Source organism: Cavia porcellus, unplaced genomic scaffold, assembly GCF_034190915.1.
Source record: "Cavia porcellus strain 051 isolate PalLab524CR breed Dunkin Hartley unplaced genomic scaffold, mCavPor4.1 scaffold_6, whole genome shotgun sequence".
NCBI lineage: Eukaryota > Metazoa > Chordata > Mammalia > Rodentia > Caviidae > Cavia > Cavia porcellus.
Window position 1 is genome coordinate 380637 of NW_026947489.1, and position 12556 is coordinate 393192.

The 12556-nt window shown below is 36.2% G+C and overlaps 1 pseudogene; it reads right to left on the reverse strand.

The window, feature by feature from the left end:
- Window positions 1-7737: 7737 nt before the first annotated feature.
- Window positions 7738-12556, reverse strand: part of LOC100733831 (olfactory receptor 4F17-like) — an 83250-nt pseudogene continuing 78431 nt past the window's right edge.

The following is a 12556-nucleotide window of genomic DNA, read 5'->3' on the forward strand; positions in this document are numbered from 1 at the left end:
TCAAAAGCTGTGACTTTGAGGAAGATATTTATTCCATAGATCCTTTTGCTCCAGCTCTATTTAACCCTCCAGTGTTTCCTAGTCACCATGAGTTGAGAAATTTTTATCCAGCATGCTTTTCTGTCCTGATTTCTGTGCCTTGGACCCATTCAACTATTGACTAAGTCTCTAAAACTCTTCTCCCTCAAGTTGTAGGTGTCACATATTTTGTTGCAGCACCAGGAAATCTGAAAAGTACAGATGATTCTTTTTATCAAAATATTTTATTATTTTCTATTTCTCATTTTTGTATCTACTCTCCTATTGAGACTTCTTTATTTTTTGTCTATTCTTATGACTGTGCTTATCTTTCTTTTTATTTGTGTTTGAGATTCCCTTATGTATCATCTGTAGTATTAATTTAATGGTCATGAATTCATGCTTATTTTGGAAGGCCTTTACTCCTACAATTTAGAGAGATTTCTTTCTTTGGATATAATGACATAGGTTGGTAGTTATTTCCTTTCAGGACTTGAAATACATCATTTTGTATCTCCTGGGATACAGAATTTCAAGTGAGAAATATGCTGTTATTCTAATGGGCTTGCTTTTAAGTGTGACTTGATGCGTCTTTGTTCAGAACTTTTGTGAAGAGATTTGTCCCTGGTCATGTCTACTTTGAGTCCTAAACACTTTCATACCTTCATTTCTGTGTCCCCCCCCCCCAATTATTTGGGTTATTTTCTCCTCTCATTTTACTCTAAGTGTCTCCTATGCTGTCTGCCAGACATCTTCTTTGTTCATTCCAGTTATGCTATGTTTAGCCTTTTAGTGGTATTATAGATAACTGATATATTATTTTTGTTCTTTTTTATTCTCTGAATCTGATTATTCTTCAGTATTGTCATCAAGCCCTGATATTCTTTTCTCTGCTCATTCATGTTTATTGGTAAGAACTTGAACTAAAGTTTTAATCCAACTTATTGAGATTTTTATTTCCAAGATTATGACTTTTTAAAGCAAAATGTTTATCCCTTTGTTAAATTGTTCGTTTACATCCTGCACCATCTTCCTTAATTTTTGATGTTTATGTCCTCTTAGAATTCATTGATTTAAAGTGTGTCACTCTTTTGAATACTTTGTATACCTTTAATATCTTTGTAATCAGTTACCACAGATAATGAACTTCAGTAGATTCCATGGTTATTTGTTTTCCATATTTCTTTTGCTTCTTTGTTGAGATAGATATCTCTTCCATTTTTGGATGAAGTCTTTCTTAGTAAGTAACCTCTTTTCAACAGTGTGTTGTGAGAGCATTTATTTTGTGTAGGGTTGAGTTTAATTATAGTTGTTTAAAATGTGATTTTCCTGTGGGTTTTTTTGGGTGTGATTAGTGGATTTTGGTTGTGCTTTGTTAGAAATTGAGGGACCTGCTTTCTTTGTAGTTTTCACAGGATTGAGGTCCCTTTAGTAGTTCAGGCTGGCATGGTACAGATAAGAGTGTGTGAACTTTGTAATTGCTGGTCCTGTCAATTCACAAATGTGCTGTTATGGTATGGGAGTGATCTACGTTGAGGCTGTCATAGATGCAGTGTTCACAGATTTTATTGATGTCAGTTGTGTTGCACTACTGTTGTTATGAGAGTGAATGTCCTGTAGTGCAGTCATGCTGACGTGGGGTTTATCTTTCTTATTCTTTAAGTTGAGGTACACACAAATGCATAAGATGGACTAGATCATGGCTGGAGTAAAGTGAGGTTATTTCACCTGGGCTACCAGTTTAGCACCATAAACAGAAGACCCATTCAAAGTGTGCAAAGTGCTGGCTGCATCTCCAGCACCATTTAGAAAAGAAAAACAAATTAACAATTAAAGACAACCTGGTGAATAAATAAAGTACAAACCAAATAAAGAGAACAGTACCATCAATTATGGTGGTCAAAAAGGCAAAAATAATAGAAACAAAAGTTTAAAAATAATGAAACTAAAATCAATTTTAAAAGAAAAATAAAAGGGGCTGGGGATTTAGCTCAGCGGCATAAGTGCCTGCCTTGCAAGCTGGTAGTCGTGAGTTCAATCCCTGGTACTGATAAAAAGGAAAAAGACAAAAAAAAAGAAAAGAAAAGAAAAGAAAAGAGAAAATAGGAAAAGGAGAATAAGAAAAATAAATATTTTAAGAAAGTAAGGGATAACTGGAAAAAGACAAAAAAAGTACCAAGAGAAAAGATAATATTTAAAAAAGAGAGGAAGATATATAGAGTGATTAGAAATAACAAGAGCAAAACAAAAAGTTAGTAAAAAACAAAAATTTCCTTTCTGTTGAGGTACTAAACTATACGTTAAAGAATGTATATTCACAACCTAGGCTGTTCATAGCATCTTTCTATATTTTCTTAAGCTATAAAGAGAGAAAAGTCACTTTTACTTTGCATGCTTCACAGAAAGTGCTTTGTGTTTTTAGCCAATTGGAATATCTCTTCTATGTCCTGCACACCAGAATAAGTGAAAGAGGAGGGCAGGCTGCCAGGCAAAGATTTACTCCATTGCTGTCTGCAGTATGCACTCCAAGAGTGAAGTAAATGCCAACATGGCAGCATTGAAACAGGTTAGCTCAGAGTGTGGCAGTCCGCTGGCTCAAGTTCTGCCTGAACTCCACGGCAACTTCAGTGCATCCACAGGCTCTAGAAAGCCTAGAGAGGCCATGGAGCCACAACTCTGCTTGGGGGAAGGTAGTGGTGGTGGTGACCAGAGACCTGCACAGCCTATTTCTGAACTTCTGAAACTTATGTCCCTTGAGAAAGCACATTTCTTCAGATTCCTTTAGCAGGCCTCTCAAAACCCTGGTCATAAGGGGAGAATTGATCCTCTGTTCTATTATGCACTACAGTTATGCTTTTTACCATTGAATTCTCAGTGCATTGGTTTTGGAGGCTCTCTTCCAGGGCTGGCCTTTGAGTCTGTAGAGTAATATTTCCAATCAGGACAGGGATCCTGATTTGGGAGTCTTTGGCTTCTAGGAGAGTAAGTGCAGATAAAACCTTCCCAATATGACCCCCTATTTTAACACCATTGGAATGTGATGGACAGTGCTGAAAATTTCTGCAGATCCAGGTTGCTGTTCAGATACCAAGCCTGTTGTCTGTTTAGATTGTGTATTTTACAAGGTATCAAATCCTGTACCTCATGGTATGTACTGGGACTTCCCATGTTTCACCTTTACTCTCACCCTCTGTGTGACCCATGTTAGGGAGCTCTGTTTCACCCTCTGGTCCACTATGAAAATTGTCTGGGTTTCTTCAAGTCATTTATCCATTGCTGAAGTTCAGCAGTGTCCATTTCTATCTTTGACAATCCACTGCCCTCCAGTTGATTCTGTCTCACAGAAAAGGGGGAAATTACTTGGTACTTTTAACATGAGAATTTCCAGATCCAAGATGTTTGATTTTTTAAATTTCTTCCATCTTTGTTAAGCTTTTTCTGTAATAATATTGAGATATTCCCATTTATTCTCATGAAGTTCACTGAGTTTTAATAAAACAGCTGTGTTAAATCCTCCTTTTTTGAGGTTTTCCCATAATGTCTACCAGTGGGTCACTTCTGGTGCTGTATTTTAGCTGCTGGGTGAGGCCATGTTCCCCAAAATTCTTGACATGAGTTGGTGTGTAATATTGGGTACATGTTGGAGTAATGAATTTATCACAGTCTTTAATTCTGGCTTAATCATATCTACCTTTCTAGAAATTTGCATATTTCTTTTATTTTATAATCTCTTCCACTATTTCAGCACAAGATAGTGCCATAATTCTGAGTTTGTTGAGTCTATGGTTGGCATGTAGTCACTATTGCAGTAGTAGAGGGTGATCCAAATCCAAGTTTGCCCCAAATGCAGTTGCTGTCTTGTTCAGAATAGACTTGTGGTGTACCTAAAGTGTGGGTACTCCATCTCTGCAAATCTCTCCATGAAACTAAGTCTGGTTTCTAGTTGCATATTGTAAGATTTTTATCTTATAATTGGCAGAATCTCTGTGGAGGGACAGCCCTCAGGATTATAAATCGTAATAGTGATCACTAATGTTGCATTCATGTGCTGCATCCTTAGCCTACAGGCAACAGTGACCAATGCACCACTGCAGTGGTCCAAAGCCTACACTGCCATGGGCTACTTTTTGCTAAGGTAGAATTTTGGCATTCTCCTATAGGTGACATTGGCCAGAAGAGCCCAATAGAGTGGGACTCCTTGTCTCAACTTAGCACCAGGACTGTTCCAGAGGCTCCATTCATGGGTACTTGTCTGGGAATGAGACATTAAGATTTGCCCATCCTAGATTTTAGCAGACCAATACTGAGTTCCAAGGCAAAATCATTTATTTACTACTTTGTCTTAACTCTTTAAATAGAGTCTTGACCCATGCTATGCTTCCTTTGGCTTTGGTAGTGCTGTTGAAGGTGGTCCCTTGATTGGGAAGCTACCATTAGTATGGCTTGTACTTGAAGCTTGCAGCTACAGAGCTGAACAGTCTCAGTCATACACAAAAGTTGTCAGTGGTCTAGGCTAAAACACAGATCTTATCTACTGGGGCATTGGGCTCTGCCTGATGACAGAGTGGTCTGTATGGTTTGTATTTGAGTAGTGGCCTGGGAAGAGCAACTTCCTATGATTGTAGAATAAGTTGTTGAGACCATCACTTGGCTGCCAAGACTTACTTATGCTAAGCTCAGTGATACCCAGTTCACAGCCTCAGGGACTTGTATAGTCTAGGAAAGGGTGTACCCAGGCCTAGTCCAAGTTTATGATGCGGGTCAAAATTCAGTCATGTCCCAGTGGTGTTCAGATATCTGAATCATGCAAGGACAATTTTAGAGGCTCCATTTGCAAACTCCATTCTGGAAACAGGAGGTTTTGTTTTTTCATGGTTCTGAGTCTCATTGGAGTGCGCTTGGTAGTAAGCTCCAAGGCAAACTTATTTTCTGACTTTCATGCCCTGCTCTCCAGCAGGTGTAATCTTACTCTCTTCTGTTACCCATGACTGGTGGAGTGAAAGTGGCTTCAGTTTATGTGCTGCCCTACTAACAGAGTTCCAAGCAACTCACTTAGCAGGCACCAAACTGCAATCAGATAATCTCTTTAAAGAACGTTGTTGGAAAAACATAACTCATGGGCAGAAGATTCAAACTGAATCATCTTATACCATAAAAAACTAAAATTTCACAACAATTTAAACACAAAATCTTTAATCATAAAAGTATTAGATTAGGGATCAAGGATATAGTTCGGTGGCACAGTGCCTGTCTGTCAAGATCAAGGTCCTGAGTTGGATTCCAGGTATCAAAAAAAGTATTACTGTAAAACAGGAAATCTGTTGTTGAATATTGTTTATTTTGATATGACATTGCTGTCATTTCAGTCTAGAATGTCTCTCAATGGCCATTAAATATTTTGTTTCCTGATGGCACTATTGGGAAGTGGTAGAAGCTCTAAAGAGGTGAGACCTACTGGGAAGACTTCTAGTCACTAGGGGTGTACCCTCTCTGCGAGGTAATCTTGATCTTCAACCTGACTGGATTAAGACATTCCTGAAGAGGTGACTGGAACATCACCAATGGTTAACCCATTGATGAATTCATAGGTGAATTATATTAGGCAATGTGGGTGAGTTGGAGGAAGCAGATCATGGGTCATGACTCTGGGGACTGTCTCTGGTTCGTGGCCCATTCCATTCAGGCTCCTCTCCTACTCTCCTCTTTTCTGTTTCTGAGATGCTGTGAGTTGAGCAGGTTTGCTTGATGTTTTTATCTTGGAAACAGCCAATCATGGACTAAAACCTCTCAAACCCAGAACCAAAATAAATGTCTTCTCCTATAAATTGTGGGTGATAGGTAATTTTGTCTCAGACAATAAAAAGCAGATCAATACATTTTGAAGTGATAATAGGGACCTGACGCCTTCTTTCTTTTTTTCCACTTTGTGGACAAAATGAGAAGATTGCTGTATCATGCATTCCTTGCCATGATACAGCCACAAACAAATAGGACTAATGGATCATGGACTGAAACCTCCAAATCTATGAGCCAACAAAAACATCTTCTCTTTTTAAACTGATTACTTCAGGTTTTTCGCTAAGGAAAGGGAATGTTTATTAATACTGACAATAAATGCATAATCATCAGGACCAAAGGTAAACAAGAGGATTATACTAAGACAAGAAAAAGGAAAAAAAATTGTAGAACCATTTCCATTTGTAGATGATATCATCAAAAATTCTTCAAAGCAGATACTAGACATAATACATAAACTTAGCAAGACAAGAGAATATGATATTAATATAAAATCATATGCATATCTGTATAAGTGGCAAACACCTGGAAATAAAATTAATCAGTTTCATGTATATTCATTTCAAAATGCTGAGAATTATTTTCAACAAAGCCTTGTAGTAAGAACTTCATAACACTGCTCAGGGAAATTAAAGAAAACCTAGATAAACCATTTTACACATTAAAAGGCTCAGTAGACAAAAGTTTAATCAGAAGACTCTGCCTATCATTTCCTTGCTGGCTGAGTAGAATTAATGTCTGTTTATTAGCTTTTTAGCTGGATGAAGTTTTCAGAAGCTCTGTTGTGGTATCTGTCTTTTTAGCAGCCTCCTTATGCCTGACTTTTTAGCCTTTTAACTACCAGTGACCGATAAATACCCAGTGGTAGATAATGGAATGCAAAATGTTGTGCTTATCTGAAGAAGCATTTTTCTATGCAGTCTTGGTTCCTTGACTTAGAGAAAATATGTTTCTGATATTTCCAAGGCTCTCATCTTTCATTTTTATGCTTATATAAAGTTGAACAATGAAATACTAACCGTAATTCAAATTTTCTTGATCTCTCTTAAAAATATTTGTTAAAATTGGAGTCCTAGAATCAGGATCTAGACAAGGTTCAATATTGCATTGGTCGATACAAGGTACCAGTTCCTTATTCTTGTTTTTGTTACTCTGTGAATTTGCCAGATAATTCAAACCATTTGTTCTGCCAAATACTTGATGCTGTGTATTTGATGGCATTAAATCTACAGGCTGTTTTTGCACATTTTTCTCTTTTACATATTTCCTGCATATTTTCCTGTCATTAAGGAAACAGTTTTTTTAAAGACTCACTTATACTATCTTTTGTACTTTGCACATATTTTTGCCATGTGATATGAAATATTGATCAATGAGTTGAAGTTCTGTCAACTTATGTATTTCTTATAAATTTTACTTTGATACTGCTACTCAATTGTTTTAGCTTTGGTTGGTTTTATTTTGGGGTAGGTCTATTAACTCATTATACTATAAAAGTAGATTAAACCCAAAATTCCTATGGCAATTGTTAACTTGAGTTTTTAATAATTTTCTAAATTAATTATGTGGTTATTTATTTTCAGCATTATAATATATGAAAGGCAGAATAAATACTTGATTCTTCATGTTCATCATGTCAGAATATTTAATGAACATAATAATGACCTCTAAAGAAAAGGTGTTTATTCTTATTAATGCCTCTTTTGATACTGTCCCATTTACAGAGTATATTATATATATTGAGACTACTGATTTGATTTAGGCTTGAACATCATTTTGCTTTGCATATGTCTTAACCTACGAGAGCTTGAACATTTTTAATATATTTAAAGAAGGTTTTCATGTTTTTATATTAAATGTAAGCTTATATCTTTTGTGGATTTGTCTATCAGTGTTTTTTTAGAAGTTTTTAATACTATAAAACTATGAGTTGAGGTCTCTACCAGTGAGGCTTCTCCTATGGTTGTACAGCATTGGAATTGCCACATAGAGTAACACTGGTCTTGTTTCATTTGCAGATCTGTTTCTTAGGACTGTGGTAGAGTTCTACAAAAAGGCAAAATGTATGAAAAACTTAATATTTTTTCATTCAACTTTATATATTTGCATATCCTAGATGTCTATACTTCCCTGAATAGCTTAGGAAATAAATATGAATTCATGCATGTTTAGAGATAAGTAGATCCATCTATAATAAATACTCTCCACCTTGTCAGAACAAGGTAGATCCACCTATAATAAATACTCTCAAAATGTAAATTTTTGAAAGAAATTTGGATATACAATACCAAGAGTTTTAAGTTGCCATTGTCTATAATTCAAGTAGTGATAAAAGAATTGTGGCAACACAAATAGAATGACTGGATTAAGTATCAGTTCCTTTAAAAAGAGGTATAACAAAGACAAATATCATTAAAGTGATTTTGATAAGTAAAGAAATTATATGTGAAATTCTTTAAATGAAAATTTGCTTAATTGACTTCTGAGAGAACATGGTGGACAAATAAAAGCAGCCACGGAGGCTCTCTGAGATTACCAGCCTAGAATCCAAGAGCGGTGCCGTGTGAGGAGTCCTAAGCAAGGGGAGATGTATCCTCCCGACCCAGGAATGAACTAAGCTGAGAGAGACCAATTGAAATGCAATCATGATGCTATAACAGGAACAGATAAAATCTCAGTGTGGAAGCTGGATCCAGCACCATAGGAAGCCGCGATTTGAATTTCCTGCTGCTGCTGCTGCGTCCCAATCAGCATGGCAGGGAGAGAGACACGCGAAAGCTCTGAGAGTGGGAATCGGCAAACCAAACGGCATTGAGAGCTGGACTGGCAGGGAGCCCTGAATTGACCTGCGGTGAGTGAGAGAAATGGGGACCCTTTCAGAGACTAGGAGGCTCCAACAGAGGACATTCTGGGAACAGGAAGACTAGCCGGAACAGGGCCCTGCAGTGACTTTAGTCAGATATTCCCTTCTCAAGCGGGATTGGTGGGGAGCGCTTGGCCTGGTGATGCCACAGACTAAGATCCAGTATGCTAGCCCATATCAGGTCCCTGCGCCTGGCGATGCACACTAGCAGTGAAGCCTTCACTAGGTTGATCTGGAGGTGTGGGCCCAGCAGAAGCTGCCCAGGTCTGTGTCTCCCTAGTACACTGCAGTGGGCGGGAACACCTAGCCAGTGGATTCAAACGAACTGTAACAGACAAAGAGAAAAAAAAAAAAAAAAACACTGGGCCTCCTACATACACTTGTATGGAAGGAACAAAAAGTATGGGAAAAGGAAGCAACAAGAAACGGTCCTCAGTCCCCAATCCTGAGAACACTGATCTAGGAAAATGCAAAAGAGAATGAAGACAGAAAACATGCAATATCAGACATAGCACCAATAGACATAAAGCGGTATCTCCAGAGCCTCATAGACAAGTTCAAAAATGAAGTATTTAATGAAATAAAGCAAGAAATAAGTAGAATAGTTAGAGAAATGCTAAGCACCACCCAAGAAAAAACAGATGGTGGAATGGAAGAACAGAAAAAAAGAGGAGAATTGTTTGATGGAGAAAATAGAGAAAACATAGAAAACGTAGAATATGTGAAGTAGGTTCACAGAGATTACCAGGAAACTAAAAACTCTATTGAAAGCTGGCATAACAGCTTGAAAGAAACTAAGGATAGATTATCAGAACTGGAGGACAGATTTTTAAGGTGGGAGCATGAAAGGAAAAACTTCTTAAAAATAACAAGGAAGCAAAACAGCAATAATACAAAGGCTAGAAGATGATAAGAGGATCTATAACTTAAGAATTAAGAACATAAAAGAAGAAGTAGAGACTCAAACAAATGAACTACAAAAGCTATTCACAGAAATAATCCAGGAGAATTTCTCTAATTTAGCAAAAGGTAAAGATACTCAGATGTATGAGGCATACAGGACCCCAGCCACCTACAACCCAAACAGAGCTACACCCAGGCATATAATAATCAAAATTCCAGAAATCCAATATAAGAACAGAGACAAGAAACAGATCACTTACAAGTGAACAATCATCAGAATTACAGCAGACTTCTTGGCACAAACCATCAAATCACAAACAGCGTGGGGGGAAATAATTCAAGCTTTCAAAGATATAACCTCCAGCCAAGATTGATATATCCTGCACAACTGTCCCTAGAAATTGATGCAAAAACAAGGTGCTTCCAGGAAAAAGAGGAACTAGGGGAATTTGCAACCACCAATTCAACTCTACAGAGATTACTGCAGGATATTCTAAAAATGAAAAATACCAAGATTCCAGAAACAGTGGCAGAGCAGCCACAATGAATGGAGCAGAAAGCAAAATGAAGAAGACAAACTGACAACTGACAGAAAAAGAGCTCAACATAAATGAGGCAGAGAAGGTTGGATGGTAGGAACAGCCATTTTGGAGAAAACAAGACATCATAATAAGTAGTGCTGGGGGGCTGGGGATTTAGCTCAGCGGCATAAGCACCTGCCTTGCAAGCAGGCAGTCGTGAGTTTGATCCCCGGGACCGATAAAAAAGGAAAAAGACAAAAAAAAAAAAAAATAGGTAGTGCTGATTTAATATCCTCTTGTTTTGAAGTCCCATCAAGCTTTTGTTCTTCTGTCTCCATCGATTTTAACCTGCTGTATCTTATTGGATTTTGTTATATGTGATAATATAAACAAAAACTTTTATAGACAAGGAGATTATACAGAAACTATTGTTCATTTTCTATTGTTCATGTACCATTGTTCATGTTCTAGTTGATTCTAAATACCCTGTAATACTGTCATTCTCTTGAACAGTTTTACATTGTCTTGATATGTTTGATGTTACAGTATATGAAGTTATACCCAAAGATATTAAGGGAAGAGACACTATGGTAACTACTATTATGTCCAGATTATCTTGTGGTGAAACACTATTTTGCTTAAATGGCTATGTTTTGACCTGCGCTGTTTTGTTATTATGCCCTCTTTTTTATCTCAATCTCCTTTTTATTATCTACTTTTTCATTTTTATCCTTTTAACTAAGGGAAAAATAAATAAAAAATAGCAGTATATAGTAACCAACTTTGATTTCTTATTAACTTGATTTGAAACCCTGTATTGATCTCACCATCTTGTTTTGACTGATTTTCCTCTATTCTGCTATGCTTGATAGTACCAAGTTCGAAAGTATAGGCAACAACTATGAAGACAATAAGATTCATTACGACGTCCATTCTGGTTGACTATTATCTTCTTTTGAATTCCCCAATGTCTCCAATGTTTTGGTTTTATTGGTCTTATTATTTACTGTTTTGTTCAATTTTACTATAACTGATGATATAGACAATTCTTTTTAAGATAACAAGAGGCATTATGGTAACCATTGTTGATCACCTTGTATTTTGTTTTTACATTATGTATTATGTCCATCCTTTTGATTTGACTGACTCTGTCCTGTTATGTCACATTTGGTTTTACTTTCTTCAAAAAAAAGTAATAAGAACTGTGGGAGTAATAAAACCCAAAATGTGTAATTGTCATTGTACAATGAAAGGTAAAGAAAGTGCTCTAAAAGATATAACTGCATATATATTTAAGTGTATAAGATAGACAACCATATTACTGATTTTGTTGGATCATTGAACAAAACTGTTTGCAGTCTCACTGTTTGAAAGTCCCCTCTATATGCTTTAACTTTGTAACTTGAACAACTGTTTCTAAGATGACAATATGTAATTAACTAGTGATTTCCTACTGTTTATTTTTTCTGAAATTCTGTATTACTTCTACCCCTTTTCTGTTTTTTTCTTTTTTCTCCTTAAATGAAATTTTAAAAAAAAGAAAATTTGTTTAATTAAAAGCTAAAATTGAACTATGAGTCTTTGTGATATAAGTTGTAAATGTTTTCTCTTCATTTATCTTTACAGTTTCATCACACATTAAAATTAATTTTACAAAGTTGATGTCAGGATTTACCACATTCACAGGATATAAAGGCATTTACTTATATTTTCTTTCATATTTGTATGTTTTTTTAAAAAAAATAGACTTACATGTTGATTTCACTGAGAAATTGTCTCAGCATAGGATATTATGAACATAACTGCTGTATCCTCCTTAGACCGATATCTTACCATTACACCTTCTCATTAATAAGACCTTCTTTTTTCTGCTGATTTGAGACACTGTCATTATCATTATTGAATTATTTTATGTGATTTCAGTGTAGTTATTACTTGTCTTTTGTATTTTTTCTGGAGCAAACATAATGCTAGCCTTTTACTATCTAACTGTCTTCATCTGGTAATTTAAGCTAAATTTTGACAAGCTACATTTCTTTTGCCTTAAAATACTTAATATTCATTTTCAGCTCAATTCAATAATTTGTACTAGAAAAGAGAGGGAGTTGTCACAAATACTTGTGAAATATTTTGTTTAAATTTATATTACCCTTTATTTTTATTCTGAGTTTTTATAATGTCTTCCTACAATGAGATTGTGAGTATATGAGCACACACATAAATACATAAACTTGCACAAAAATATACAGATTTAAATTTTCAACTACAGAGCCCCAAATGAATGTCTGTTAAGAATGGCACATGTCATATTCCTCAAGCACTTTGGGAAAAAATACAGGTTAAGAACTTTTAGTGTTAGCCGGGTGTGTAGGCTCATGCCCATAATCCCAGCACTCAGGAGGCTGAGGTGGAAAGATGGTTGTGAATTCAAGACCAGTCTGGGCTACAAAGTGAG